At 43.2% G+C, this 15758-nt stretch overlaps 1 protein-coding gene across 16 annotated transcripts in view; it reads left to right on the forward strand.

Annotated features, from left to right (window-relative positions):
• TBC1D5 (TBC1 domain family member 5) overlaps positions 1 to 15758 on the forward strand; it is a 611040-nt gene that overhangs the window by 566223 nt on the left and 29059 nt on the right. The window lies entirely within an intron of this gene.

Here is a 15758-nt window from a genome sequence, read left to right on the forward strand (position 1 = left end):
ATTCAGGAGTACCTGAGTTCAAATCCGGCCTCAGACACTTGACACTTACTAGCTGTGTGACCCTGGGCAAGTCACTTAACCCTCATTGCCCTGCAAAAAAAAAAAAAAAAAAAAAAGAAATGTAAATAAAAATGTCCTGAGGGACATCTCATAGATTACCTCTCAGTGCAAGACTGTGTGATCAGACTTTAGAACCTGTAATGTATAGGAGGAGAGAGACAAATAATTATGATACCAGGAAGGAGAGCTCAGTGTAATTGAGTGATTCAAGCAATGTGCTAAGAGAAATTGGGGGGGGGGGAGACCCTTTCTCCTGGGTGGGTGATAGAGCACTGTGTAGAGTAAATAGCCCCAGAGTTAAGGCTTAAAAGAAGGGAGACACTAGAGGGCAGAGTGAGAATACCGTTCTAGGTATGGGATGGTGGGAAAGCAGAGAGGACAGCAGGACAACGGTGGAGGGCAAGGAGTTCATTTGGTCTGGAACACAGTCCGCAAGATAAGGCTACAGAAACAGAATGGAGCCAGATCATGGGGGATCTTGATGGCCAAGACCAAGAATTAATTCTTATTCATCAGGCAATGGAGAGCCACTGAAGGCTTTGCACTAGAGGGCTGACGCCATCCAAGAAATGCATTGTAAAGATGCCTGGAACAGCCAATGGAGACACAGGGAGGAGATTGTGGGGTCAAGAAGACCACCGAGGATACACACATACCTACTCACCCACCCCCCACCCATAGTCACACCTCCCCATACACTCCCACACATGGACACAGGCTAGGAAGATGCAGATACATTCAAGACAGGAAGAGAGGGAGAGACCCAGGGACCACATGAGGTCATGGATGAAGCTGAGGGCTGCAGAAGGGTAGCAATGAACATGTGTGTGTGTGTGTGTGTGTGTGTGTGTGTGTAGAGAGAGAGAGACAGAGACAGAGAATGAATATGAGAATAGATCACATCACTGAGAGGCTTACGTGAGTAAGCCTGGTACAAGAAGGTGGAAGCCTGAGCAGTAGCTGTTGAGGAGAGAGGATAGGTATAGACGGTGGTGCTGAGGGGGAATCTGCAGGACCAGACAACTGAGGGGATGTCTAGGGGCCATCTCATGGAAAAGGGGGATTAGATTCATGCTGCTTGACCCCAGAGGAAAGAGAAACAGTGGGGAAAGCTGCAGAGACTCAGACTCCAGCTTGATATAAGAAAAAAAAACCCATTCAGGCTGTTCAGAAGCAACACGGCTGCCTCCGACCGCATTGTCGATTCAGGCCAACACTCAGTTATTACACAGAGAGCAGTCTTCAAGCAAATATTGACCACTTGTTAGGGACATTAGAAAGAGGTCCCCTTCCAACACTGATACAGAGGCTTCAGGCCTGGGCATCTGGGTTCCAAAAAACAAGAGACATTAAGGAGAAGGCTGAGATTTCAGGAGGAAATGACAAAGGTAATTTTAGGTGTGTTGAATTTGAGGTTTTGGAAGGATACCCAGTGGCAGAGGTCCCCCAAGCAGCTGGAAGTGTGAGACATTAGGATATCATGAACTAAATAAACCATAAAGACATCGTTTGTGCCCTTCTTCGAGTCTTAGAGTTGACCACATTAGAAGGACAACCACCCTTTACAAATACCCCTTGCAAATTTAATAACCCCCCCCCAAGTATTCATCCTTGACTGTGATGTCAACACAGCACCTTGTCTCCTTCATTAGGACACTTGGGGTTTGTTAGCTCAGTTACTCAGAGCCTGCTCCCCACTAAGTCAGGGTCACAGGTCCCACGAGACTTGTTCTGCACGTACAACAACTGTTTCTCTAATGTAGACCTCTCCATTACCCTGATCAGCTGACTCAGAGATCTGTGCAGTTGGACATTAGAAAGGTAACTCCAGAAGTATCCTGGCTCAGTAGAGTCTTTTATACCTACAGAGTCAACCATAGATTAGTTAGTCAGTCAAGTATTTATTAAGCTTTTGCTTTGTACCAGGCACTGTGCTAAGCGTTCAGGCTACAAAGAAGACAGAAATAAGGTCCCTGCCCTCAAGGAGCTCACATTCTAATGGGAGAGTCAACTTGCAAACAACTCTGTCCTTACTGAGACAGAGAGAGTAGGTGGACGGTCACCTAAGAGGGAGATTATTAGCAGTAGGGGACCAAGAAAGGCTTGCTGTGAAGTGCATGAGCTGAATCTCTATGGAAACTCCCTCTGTCACAACAGCACCTTGACTGGCCAGCACAGCTGCTGAAGGCAGCACTTTGGTTAACTGAAGGGTAGCTGCCAAAAACATGACATGGTGGCAATATCCTAAAAGTCCAAAAGATGGGGATGTTTCCCCATGAAAACTACACAATGAGCCCATTTGCTAAGGTCTTCACAGAATAGGAAGCTAGATTTTGTTTTTCTTAAAGACAGAATCAGGAAATGAAATTAATCCACAAATGCTTGTTTCCAATATCAGGGTAGGGTTTTAAGTACTCTATGATGGTGGTAGTGTTTATCTACTGGTGCTTAAATCTAGACAGTTGTATTTTTTATTCTTTTATATATATATTTTATTATTTTCCAGTTACATGTAGAGATAGTTTTCAACATTTGTTTTTTTGTTTTTGTTTTTTGTTTTTTGTGGGGCAATGGGGGTTAAGTGACTTGCCCAGGGTCACACAGCTAGTAAGTGTCAAGTGTCTGAGGCCAGATTTGAACTCAGGTACTCCTGAATCCAGGGCCGGTGCTTTATCCACTGCCTCACCTAGCCGCCCCCAACGCTTGTTTTTATAAGATTTCTAGTTGCAAATTTTCCTCCCTCCCTCTCCTCCCTGCCCCCTCCCCAAGACAGCAAGTAATCTGATATAGGTTGTATATATACAATCACATTAAACAAAATTCTGCATTGTTCATGCTGTGAAAGAAGAATTAGAGCAAAAAGGAAAAACCTCAAAAAAGAAAAACAACAACAAAATTTTGGAAAATAAAATTCTATTCAAAAAAGAAAAACAACAACAACAACAACAAAAAACAATAGAAATAGTATGGTTCGAACTGCATCTAGATTCCACAGTTCTCTTTTTTCTGGATTTGGAGAGCATTTTCCATCATGAGTCCTTTGGAACTATCTTGGACCATTGTATTACTGAGAAGAGTCAAGCCTATCACAGTTGATCAACACAGTATTGTTGATACCGTGTGCAAGGTTCTCCTGGTTCTGCTCATCTCACTTAGCATCAGTTCATTTAAGTCCTTCCAGGTTTCTCTGAAATCCGCTTGTATTTCGTTTCTTAGAGCACAATAGTATTCCATTACATTCATAAACCACAACTTCTTTAGCCATTCCCCAGTTGATGGGCATCCCCTCAATTTCCAATTCCTCGCCACCACAAAAGGAGCAGCTATAAATACTTTTGTACATGTGGGTCCTTTTCCCTTTTTTATGATCTCTTCGGGAAAAAGACCTAATAGTGGTATTGCTGCAACTCAACTCGAGACCACCTTCAAGTCCAGTGAACCAGTGGATTTGGATGATGCTAATCAGCTTGAAGCAGTGTGTAAGGACCGCCTCTGCTCCAGACTGATAAAGAGCTTCCACACTCAGTTTGGGAGGGGTGGATGGTTGAAGCAGGCTCATGACAGAGGACTTGAGGAAGAACCCGACCAGGCTGGAACTCTAGGCTAGATAGGCCTTTTCTTAACTCCACGTGTTCTCTTTTTTCTAATACCTAGTATGCTTTAATAAATGCTTAATGTCCAAAGACTGGTGCCAAAGCTTCTAATTTAAGGTAACCACACATTAGATTTTTTAGACAACACATTTAGATTTTAAACCTCACAGTTGGTCCCTCTCCTTAAATGGAATCTGTGAGAGGAGCTCTCCAGTGTCTACACTCTCCAGTCAGAGGGAGGGGAAGGGTCCCAGGACCAGGGGTGCTAAGGAGGAGTGAATTTCAGAGTTGTTTCAGTCTTGCTGGAAGATGAGCTAATAGAGACAGTGGTACAGTCAGGAGATAGCACACACAGAGATATTTGTTGAATGAATGATTTTGTTTTTCATGAAATGTTTTATTTAGTTGTTTTTAAATGAACAATATAGCTTTTGATTAGTCACTTTTGGGGAGAGGAGGAAGGTGGAGTGTGTTTTAAATATAATATCTCCTGTCTAAATGACCTGCTATATCTCTCTTATTTTATTTCTCCTAAAAATTTTCTCTTGTGTTTTTCTTGTTTCTCAAGTTTCAATTAGTGGTTTATCTCTTTCTGTTTTATACATTTTTGACTTGGTTCAATCCAGTTTGTGAACTGATATTTATTTGGGGGCTTTGTATATTCAAAGCCTCTGGTGAAAAATCTATCCCCATTACTTCCCTTTTCTTTTTAGCACTTTCTGTTTCCTTCATTTCTGACTTCTGGCTTCCCCACATGCTTGGGTCGAGGCCTTTCTTCTTTCCTGTCTTCTGTTTGCCATAGAACGTCTGGCCCTGCAGTATCCAAGGTGGGTGTCTGTTGAGTTAAGATGTTCAGTGCCTAGTCTGTGGACACTGTTCTTCAAAGAGAAGCTCTATTCCTACTGGCAGGGGAAACACAAAGCCCTCATGTCTTAGAAAGAAAACTCCATCCTTTTCTTGTACAGTGGATGCCTGTGAGAGTGCAGCCATCAGAACATAACTGCCTATAAGAACACCCAAAGAGAAGAGCCATTTCCCCACCAGCTGCCTTCTTAGTATACTTACGGCAAAGACATCTAAAGTTGAAGCTCACAGTGACTCTAGTTTGAATCAAGAACAGCAGGAAGCAGTTGCCAGCAATAATGAAACGAGATCATTCAACCCCTAAATTAAACAAATGGAGTTCTTACTATACAAGAGCTATAAGCATACTGGTATTTCAAGTCTTCTCATTTTGGCAGTTCCCAAATTACTTATGAAATAACAGTGAGAGAAGAATATGAAATGACAAATTTGATAGTACATAGTAAGTACTTAATAAATTTATTGATTTGATTGATACAAATCAGTCATAAAATTTGAAGAGAAAAATCTCTATGCTTTTTCTTTAAACAAATCTACAGACTATTGGTACAATTAAAAATTTGACCTGTGTAGAAAAGAAACCAAATATTTCATATAATAGTTCAAGATTTTCAAGGAAAATCAATTAGATGAACAACTTAATTATCAAGACCTAATGTTGGAATCAGTGCATTTGTGTGAAAGGAAGTTGAGGAAAGACAAGTTGAACACAAAGTCCTAGAATGTCCAAGGTGAAGGGAGAGATTACCACGATCACCTGATCCAACCCAGAAATTGAGGCCTAGACAGGTGGAATATCTTGGCTTAAGGAATCCAAGAAGTTGCAGAGGAATAGATAAAAGAAGACCAGACTAGACTGGGCAGGACAGCAGGTGGTAAGGAGAAGCCAGAAAGAAGCTAGCCTTCTTGTCCACTTGGGTGGTCCTTCCTCATCACTCATCTGGAGATCATTTCTTTTCTCTTTTTTAAATCATAAAAGTATTTTAAATTTTAAAGTATTTTTAAATTTTAAATCATAAAAGTATTTTTGAATCTTTCTTTTTCTTTTTTTTGTGGGGCAATGAGGATTAAGTGACTTGCCCAGGGTCACACAGCTAGTATCAAGTGTCTGAGGTCGGATTTGAACTCAGGTCCTCCTGAATCCAGGGCCGGTGCTTTATCCACTGTACCACCTAGCTTCCCCTCCAGTTAGGTGTAGAGATAGTTTTCAACATGTTGTTTTTTTGTTTTTTGGGGGGTTTTTTGCGGGGCAATTGGGGTTAAATGACTTGCCAAGGGTCACACAGCTAGTGTTAAGTGTCTGAGGCCGGATTTGAACTCAGGTCCTCCTGAATTCAGGGCCGGTGCTCTATCCACTGCGCCACCTAGCTGCCCCCAACATGTTTTTATAAGATTTTTAGTTCCAAATGTTTCTCCCTTCCCTCCCCCATCCCCAAGACAGCAAGCAATCTGATATTGGTTGTACATGTACAATCACATTAAACATATTTCTGCATTCGTCATGCTGTGAAAGAAGAATCGGAACAAAAGGGAAAAACCTCAAAAAAGAAAAAAAAAGTAGAAACCGTATGGTTCAATCTGCATCCAGATTCCACAGTTCTTTTTTCCACAGTTCATTTTCCATCAATTCCTTTGGAATTGTCTTGGATCATTGTATTGCTGAGAAGAGCTAACTCTATCACAGTTGATCATCACACAATGTTGCTGTTACTGTGTACAATGTTCTCCTGGTTCTGCTCATTTCACTCAGCTTCAGTTCATGTCAGTCCTTCCAGGTTTTTCTGAAATCTGCTCATCATTTTTTACAGCACAATAGCATTCCATTACATTCATATGCCACAACTTGTTCAGCCCTTCCCCAGTGGATGGGCATCCCTTCAATTTCCATTTCTTTGCCACCACAAAGAGCTGCTATCAATATTATTGCACATGTGGGTCTTTCCCCCTTGTTCATGATCTCTTTAGGATACACGGAGAGCATCTGTAATGGAGTAAACTTCAGCGTGTGAATGTGGCCGAGGCTAAACAGCATTTTGGCCAGGCAGCACTCTGTTTTCTTATTGCTCACTCTATACTTTCCCCCAATCATTTTAATTTTGTTTTGTCGTTCATTTGTGTCTGACTCTTTGTGATCCTATTTGGGGTTTCTTGACAGAGATACTGGAATAGTTTGCCATTTCCTTCTCCAGTTCATTTTACAGATGAGCAACCTGAGGCAAACAGGGTGAAGTGACTTGCCCAGGGTCACATGGCTACTAAGTGACTGAGACTGGATTTGAACTCAGGTTTTCCTGACCCCAGGCCCAGCCCTCTGTACTGTACCACCTAGCTGCCCCATTTTGGTTTTTGGGTTTTGGGTTTTTTTGTGAGGCAATTGGGGTTAAGTGACCTGCCCAGGGTCACACAGCCAGTAATTGTCAAGTGTCTGAGGCCAGACCTGAACTCAGGTCCTCCTGACTCCAGGGCCGGTGCTCTATCCACTGCACCACCTAGCTGCCCCTACCTGCCCCATTTTAATGGCATTTCACTCATGATTTGCCTGAGGGTTGACTGACACATATCCCAGTTGAAAGATGTCTATCATATTTGTTCAGCATGAATCCTGGGATCAGAGAATGTTAGAGTTGAAAAGGATTCTAGAGATAGCTAGATCAAAACCTCTTATTTTACAGATGAAGAAACTTGAGTCCCTGAGAAAATGAACAATTTCTTACCCAAAGCCACATAGCTAGTAAGTGTCAGAGCTGAGATTTGAATCCAGGTTTTAACTCCACATCCTCCCTGCAACTGCATCCTCTACTACAGAGCTCAAAAGATGAGCTTGCCCATCTTACATCCTCATCTTCTCTATCCCTTGCTGCCTGTCTCTGAGGCATCAGGTGTGTGCTGGTTGCTAGCAGAGTCAGCAAGACTAGAGAAAGGAGGCTGGGAGTCAGACCAGGGGCTGGAGAAAAGCACCTTCATTCACTCTGAGGAAGGCATGTTGGGGGGAGGAGGAATGCAAAAGGGGAAAGGAAGTACAGAAGATGACTCCTACAACAGCATAGGCTAGACTCTAATGTATTTTCTTGGCATATTTGGGCCCAAGGCAGAGCTGTTCTGAATCCTATCAAAATTAAGTCACTTATTAAATTATCCAAAGCACTATCGTATGGGTTCTTCTGCCAGTGAGGGGGATGAACATTGCCATGAAGATATGAACAAATTAGAGTGTGTCTAAAAAAGAACAGCCAAGAGGACTAGGGGACCAGAAACCATTTCCTGTGCTTGGCATGGTGCCTGGCACATAGTACACACTTAATAAATTTTTCCTCCCTCCCTTCCATTTAAGGACTGGTTAACAGATCTAAGCAGGCTTAGCCTCTATTTGTTTGCTTGTTGTCTCCCCCATTAGATTCCAAGCTCCTTGAGGGTAGGGCTGCCTTTTGCCTTTTAAAACTCCCCAGCACTCGGCACCTAAAAATGCTGCTGATTGTTTGATTGATAGAAGAGAAGACGTAGCAAAGAGTGGACTTCAGATACTTGAAGGGACACCTTGTCCAAGACAGATCACCTGTATTTGGAGAGCAGAACTTCACTGAGATAGGTGGCAGCTCACTAGACCTGAGGGAGAATTTCCTAACAATCAGAACCATCTAAAAATAGAATGAACTGCCTCAAGAAGTGATGAGTAACCCATCACAGGAGGCCACCTGCCTGCCCACCTGTCTGCCTCCCAGGGCATGGTCTGGGGAGTAACATGTATGGACGGCCTTGGAGGCCCTGTTGAACCTTAAGATTCTGTGACAGAAGAAAAAAAATCAGGTCAATCCTCCTTCCCTTACTCAGAGGTAAAAGTTAAAGTTTGCTATGACCTGTTGGCCACTGCATTTAGGAGAGGTCATTGAATAAGAGGCTGCGTGACAGTGGACAGAGGGCCAGCGTAAGACACTTAGTGCCCTTAGGTGATTCTTTGTAAATCTTGAAAGGTAGACCATGTGCTTTAGTGGAAAGGGTTTCCACACCGGGAGTTCTGTGCACTGGTGAAATCACAGGTCATCACCAAAGAAAACTGAGAAAACAGAAACATTAAGAAAGCATCAGTGGCCACCACATAAGCCCAGAACACATGTAGAACAACATATAAAAGTTCTCCAGCTTTTAGCTGTAGAAGTGGCTTACAGTTTGTTTGTTTTCATATTCACTTGGCTTCAGAAAGAATTGTACAGAAATGGTTTTTAAGCCCCAAGATTTGGAGCTTTTCAAAGGAGTTCAAGGCCATAACAGCTCCTGTTTGTATTTTACAAAGTGCTTCCCTCCCACCACCCTGTGAGGGAGGCAGTGCCCTTAGGTGTTACTTGTATTTTATAGCCAAAGAAATTACACCCCAGAGATGTGAGGCGATTTCTCCTGCAGTTGCCCAGCTAACAAGGGGCAGAGTCCAGCTTCAGACCCCCTGATGTGTTCCTCAACAGCCACCCCACAGAGCAGGTTTTAGAAGGATATAAAATCTGCCTAATTATGCAAACCAAAGGCTCTAAAATGTTGTTAGCCTGGTCGCCAACATCTGGTGCCTGCTGAGGATCAGATTAGAGCTAAAAGAAGCATAACCTTTGGATAAATAACATGAAAAAAAATATGGTTTCGAAGCCTCCAGAATAGACAATATTGTACTGTGCATGTGGTATGGCTCTGAATAAAAATTCATCCATCATGACATCACTTAGCACTGCAGAATCTTCTGTCAGGCTTTCAGGTCAGTGTTTTTAGTTTTTCTTTATTATTCATGTCCATCTAGCCCAGAGTATACAGAGAGATGGACTCTGTGTGTGTGTGTGTGTGTGTGTGTGTGTGTGTGTGTGATGTTTAAAATCTACATGTGATCACCTTAAATGAGAAGCTTCAGCACCAGTCTTTGGGCATTAAACATTTACTAAAGCATACTAGGTATTAGTAAAAGGAGAATACGTGGAGTCCAGAAAGTTAAGAAAAGGCCTATCTAGCCTAGAGTCCCAGCCTGGTCTGGTTCTTCCTCAAGTCCTCTGCCACGAGCCTGCTTCAACCATGAACTCCACTCACACTGAGTGTGGAAGCTTTTTATAGGTCTGGAATAGAGGCAGTCCTTACACGCTGCTTCAAGCTGATTGACTAACGTCATCCAAATCCATCGGTTCACTGGACTTGAAGCTGTTCTCCAGTTGAGTTCAAAATCCTCAGCTGCTGAGAACAATACCTTTTGAAAAGCTGGCCAGGTGTGGTTACAATCTAATTAACCTGAAGTAGGCTAATCAGCAGTCAGTCACTCTCACTTAATTCAATCAGTTTAGATCAATCTCCAGGTGAGCCTCTGAGTATCTGCCAAATCCCATTATTTTCTCACACACACACACACAGAGAGAGAGAGAGAGAGAGAGAGAGAGAGAGAGAGAGAGAGAGAGGTTGGTTGGTTGGTTGGTTGTTTCAACCATGTGTGACTCTTTATGACCCCATTTGGGGTTTTCTTGGCAGAGATACTGGAGGGTTTGTCATTTCCTTTTCCAGCTCATTTTACAGATGAGGAAATGGAGGCAAATGGAGTTAAGTAACTTACCCAGGGTCACACAGCTAGTCAGTGTCACCAGAGCCCATCCATGAAGGAGTCACACTAAAAGAGAGGGTGGAGGCCCTGGGAAGTCACTGGTGCCTTCTGAAGGCTCTCCTTGTGCTGACAGTGGGGCTGGCTGAGCAAGCTCATTCTAGGTCTTGTCTCTGTCTCTCTCTGTCTTTCATATATTGTGTGTTTCATCGCACTAAAAATGAGACTTTCCTTTGGGAGTCTGGGATTTAAGCCTTCTTTCCTCCCAGTCACACAACACACTCTCCCCTAGATAAAACTCCAGCATTTTCTCCCAGAAGGCACAGCAGTCTGTGTCCTAATGGGAAGAGTAAAGAGAGCAGGAGGAATAACTGATGCCAAGTCATTTTTATTTGAAAAAAGAGTTTAAATAAAAATGTTTCAAATATGTATCGAAGTACAGATATAACATGTCTAGTCTCTGACATTTCCCAAATCCTAGGTCAGCTCCAAGCTTCCTGTCTTCCAGCTCAGTTATCTTTTTGTTTTTGTTTTTGTTTGTTTTTTGTTTGTTGGTTTTTTGGTTTTTTGGTAGAGCACTGAGGGTTAAGTGACTTGCCCAGGGTCACACAGCTAGTAAGTGTCAAGTGTCTGAGGCCGGATTTGAACTCAGGTACTCCTGAATCTAGGGCCAGCGCTTTACCACTGCGCCATCTAGCTGCCCCCCCCCCCAGCTCAGTTATCTTAAAAGCAACTGAGGGCAAAAAAGGAAAGTCAGTGGGCTTCTTTGCTCATCAACCCCTTTGCCTCCTATCTCCAGATTGTCTAATATGCCAAAGAAGAGGCGGGAGCAGGCATTCCACTTAAGCCCTCACATCCCAATAACCCTAACCTGAAGAGAGTAACATCACAAAATCACAAGTATTGAATCCAAGACAGGTTTTTAACAGTTGAACGCCTCAGGAAGCTTTCTCTTCAGTGATAGCATCATGCTCACCTATGCCATGTGCTACAATCTGAAACTAGAAAGTGCTTGCTAAAGAGCAGTCACATCAACTGGTACTTGAAAACCCCTGTGCTCTGGATAGATACCAAAGATGGGTTAGCAAATATAGATAAGAAAAAACGCCTTGTCTTTTACTTTTAGGAAACTATCCCAGGGGCGGCTAGGTGGCGCAGTGGATAAAGCCCTGGATTCAGGAGTTCCTGAGTTCAAATCTGGCCTCAGACACTTGACACTTACTGGCTATGTGACCTTGGGCAAGTAACTTAACCCCCATTGCCCCGCCAAAAAAAAAAAATTAATTAATTAAAAATAAATTTTTAAAAATACCAAAATAAATTGCTTTAAAGTCATTTTTAGGGATAGTTAGGTGGCGCAGTGGATAAAGCACCAACCCTAGATTCAGGAGGACCTGAGTTCAAATGCAGCCTCAGACACTTGACATTTACTAGCTGTGTGACTCTAGGCAAGTCATTTAACCCTCATTGCCCCTCAAAAAAGAAAAAAAAAAAGTCATTTTTAGACTATGACCCTGAACTGCTGAAATGCTTCTGCTCCCAAGTTAAATTATCCTTTTTAAGCATCTGACCCGAACTGATAATTTTCATAGGTTAGAGCAATTAGCTAAGCATTTGATTTTTGTGATGTCATATTTATAAGATTGGCTTAATGAAAAGACGGATCTAAATTTTCAAAGCTTCCAGCATTTTTTTTTTAAATAAAAAAAGATTCAAAACTGTAGGTCTCAAATTTTAGTGGAAAAATGTAGTGTAGGGAGCACTAGGTGGCAAAGTAGATAAAGTACTGGCCCTGGATTCAGGAGGACCTGAATTCAAAATTGGCCTCAAACACTTGACACTTACCAGCTGTGTGATCCTGGGCAAGTCACTTAACCCTCATTGCCACCCCCACCCCCCCCTCACCAAAAAAAAAGTAGTGTAGTAGAATTAGCATTGAATGGGAAATGAAATTATTGAGTCTTAAGTCTCAGCCACACTTTTGATTAGTTTTGAAACCTTGGGAAGTCACTTGACTTCTTGCAGGACTCACCTTCCTCATCTGTAAAATGAGCACATTGGACAAGTGGTTCTCAAAAAGTCCGTGTTTCTTGTAATGCCTGCAGGTCTTTGATTTATTTCAGCATAAAGTTGTGAGAAGTGAGAGTTAAGGCTTTTTGGGGGGAGGGGGGCAGGCAATGAGGGTTAAGTGACTTGCCCAGGGTCTCACAGCTAGTGTCAAGTATCTAAGGCTGGATTTGAACTCAGGTCCTCCTGAATCCAGGGCTAGTGCAGTGCTTCATTCACCTCAACACCTAGCTGCCCCCCAAATGAATGGAAAGTAATTCATTTTCTTTTGGGGGGGGGTGGGCAATGAGGGTTAAGTGACTTGCCCAAGATTGTCACACACCTAGTAAGTTTCAAGTGTCTGAGGCCACATTTGAACTCAGGTCCTCCTGAATCCAGGACTGGTGCTTTATCCACTCCAAAACCTAGCTGCCCGTTAGGGCACTTTTTGGGGGGGGGGGCGGGGCAATGGGGGTTAAGTGACTTGCCCAAGGTCACACAGCTAGTAAGTGTTAAGTGTCTGAGGCCAGATTTGAACTCAGGTACTCCTGACTCCAGGGCTGGTGCTCTATCCACTGCGCCACCTAGCTGCCCCATTAGGGCACTTTTGAATGATCCCAATTCACACCTACTTAGTCTTAGCGATATTTGCAAACTTAATCAGATGGTCATGGATTTTAGGGCTTTAGAGCATATCAGGTCTTTGCTCAGCATCACACGGGTGCTAAGTATAGGGAGCCAGAATTTAGAGTTAGGGTCTGTGATTCCCAGTCTAATACCCTCACCTGGCCACTTGAGTATAGGAATTCTTAGAATGAGAAATGTGACTTTGTACACAGATTCTTGACACAGGCCCTGCTTTTGCTGCACAGTCCGGCTCTAAGCTCCCTTTCTGGTCTTATCTTACAATTCTATCCGAAGTTTTAGCCAAAGTGGACTTGCACAAAGCTGCGGTTTCCTGTTGACAGATTACTCACCATTCTAATATTCCAGATTTGCTCTGCTCCTGGAATGAGTCCTTTGCCCATTTCTGTCAAGATTCCCTCCTTTCCTCCAGTCCTTTCCCACCAACCAGCTGGGTAGTCAAGTGGTTAGAATAGAAAGAGAGCTGGACTTAGAATCAGGGAGACCCACACTCAAATCCTGCCTCAGACTCTTGTTTTTGGTTTGTTTGTTTTTTTCTTGGTGAGGCAATTGGGGTTAAGTGACTTGCCTAGGGTCACACAACTTGTAAGTGTTAAGTGTCTGAGGCCAAATTTGAACTCAGGTCCTCCTGAATCCAGGGCCAGTGCTCTATCCACTGTGCCACCTAGCTGCCCCCCTGCCTCAGACTCTTACTAGCTATTCATTGAGGGGCAAGCTTCCCAGTGGCTCAGCCCCGGTTTCCTCAGCTATAAAATGAGGGTTATTGGGAGGGGCAAGTGAGATGATAAGTGCAGCGACTTTACAAACCTCATTGCTAATCAAAGCCTTCTTTGATTCTACCCCTGCAAAATCTGGCAGTGATCTCTCCATCCTCTCCCATCTCTCCTCCACACTGCTGCCATCTTGCTATTCCTGAAGTCATTGGTCTGACAGTGGGTGTTCCCTTAGCCCTAACAGGTCAAATACCAAGGCCTTTGTTTGGCTTTTAAAGTTCTTAACAATCCGGCTCCACACAGCCTTTCCAGACCGGTTATCTGTGACTTCCCACCCAAGCACATTGTGTTCCAGCCAAACTGGGTATCACTCTATCTCCCTTCTTCCCAACTTTGGACAGGCTGTCCCCCTCCAAGTCATCCTTGTTCTCCTGTGCCGTGCTGAATCCTTAGTGTCCTTCGAAGGTTAGCACAGGGGCCACTTCCTGCAGGAAATGTATGCCTATTCCCCATCTTGGCGGTGCCCTTTCCCGGAAATTACTGTCTGTCTACAGATATGTATGTGCATAAAAACATATGTGTGCATATTCCGTATGATTCTATACATACACATGTAACTACACATGTGTATTATATGTATAAAATATATCAGAGGGAGAGAGTCTTCACTTTCCTGTGTATATTTGGCTTTCTCCCAAGAGAATGTAAGCTGCCTGGGGGCAGGGAATCTTTTGTCTGTGGTCCTTAGGCAGGAAATTCCATGAGCAGTGCCCCTAGACAATGCTCTGGGGTTCTAAGAGGCAGATAAGTTGTGGATCTGCACAGGGAGAAGAATTTTCATGCCAGGAATCCCCCCAGACTTATACTGTAAGCTCACTAAGTGTATCTCTCACATCTTATTTCATGAAGATACCGACTGTACTTAGCAGAGTGGCATCTACAAAGACCGAGTCTGAGGGATTAAAGTAGATAAATAGTGACTCTTGGGAACTCCTATAGGCATTCTATCATAGCCAGTAATAATCTCTTACATGCGTATTGCCTCTTAGAGATAACAAAGCACTTTTATGTATCTTTCGCTTCTCTCAATAACCCTGTGGGGCAGGTGAGGTATTGTTAACACAGGCTTGGTTGTTTTTTCCCTTAAAGATAGGAATAATAATAACATCTACCTTCCAGGGATAACATCTTGAAGCTCAAATGAAATAATATATGTAAAATGTGTTGCAAGCCTTAAAGCACTATATAAGTACTAGTTATTCCATATCTAATTGCTTGCCGCCTCAAGGAGAGGGGAGGAGAGGGAGGGAAAGAGGGATAAAAATTGGAACCAAAAACTATAAATAAAAATATTATTTTTTAATAAATGAATTAGTGATAGTTATTTATTGTTATTTCATAACCCCAGGACTCCTTCCATCAGACTAGGCCACCTCTCTCTGCCATTGTTTCCAATATATATGTGTTGTAATGCTGAATGCAAAATTCACACACTGGCCCTGTGACAAATAGGCAAGACAAGGGGACTAAAGGGGCAAGGGCTCCTATGAAATCACTTGGAAAGCTTGCATGACCTCAGACAGTCCTCATCTCCTTCGTGGTGATGGAGCTGTCTGTCCTAATACTCTAGAAAGCATGAGTATCTTTTATGACAAAGAAATCCCAGCCTTTGGGAGATTTTCTGCAAAAATCCATCTCTAAAATTGCAGCTGTGTCCATTTTCTCTCAAGAATGTTTTTGATACAAGTTCCTGAGGCACCATTTCTAGAGGTACCAGCAGATAAAAGCAGAGCTTTTCAGCCCTGGAACATCTGTGTTGTTAAAAAGGGAAACACCTGCCACAAGTCACCTTTCCAGCCATTAAATGACACAAATCCATTCGGAAAGCAAACCGTACCAGCTCCCCAAAGGAAAAAAAATGCTTTGCAAGTTTGATTTTTCTTCCTCATTAACCATACAGAGATGGTGGATAGCTGAGCAGCCAGGCATCTGAAAGTGTACGGTCGGCTGTACGGTCGGCTCCTCCTCTCCTGCTGACCCAGAACTAATCTCTCTTTTGACTAACCTGGTCTTGAGGAAATGCTAAGAGTCTCTGGCAGTTTTCTCAGGAGAATGTCGATAATCTTCTGAGTCGAGTTAGTTTTATTCTGTGGGAAATACTTCAGGAATTAAAGGACCAATGATTCTTTGGGGTGCATGCCCTACAGGCCAAAGGTCTCAGACGGTGGGTGCCAGCCAGAGTAGACTTGGGGAGCCACCTGTGAGTTGCTGTGGCCAACCTGA

This window comes from Dromiciops gliroides, chromosome 5 (genome assembly GCF_019393635.1).
Source record: "Dromiciops gliroides isolate mDroGli1 chromosome 5, mDroGli1.pri, whole genome shotgun sequence".
In the NCBI taxonomy this organism is placed as follows: domain Eukaryota; kingdom Metazoa; phylum Chordata; class Mammalia; order Microbiotheria; family Microbiotheriidae; genus Dromiciops; species Dromiciops gliroides.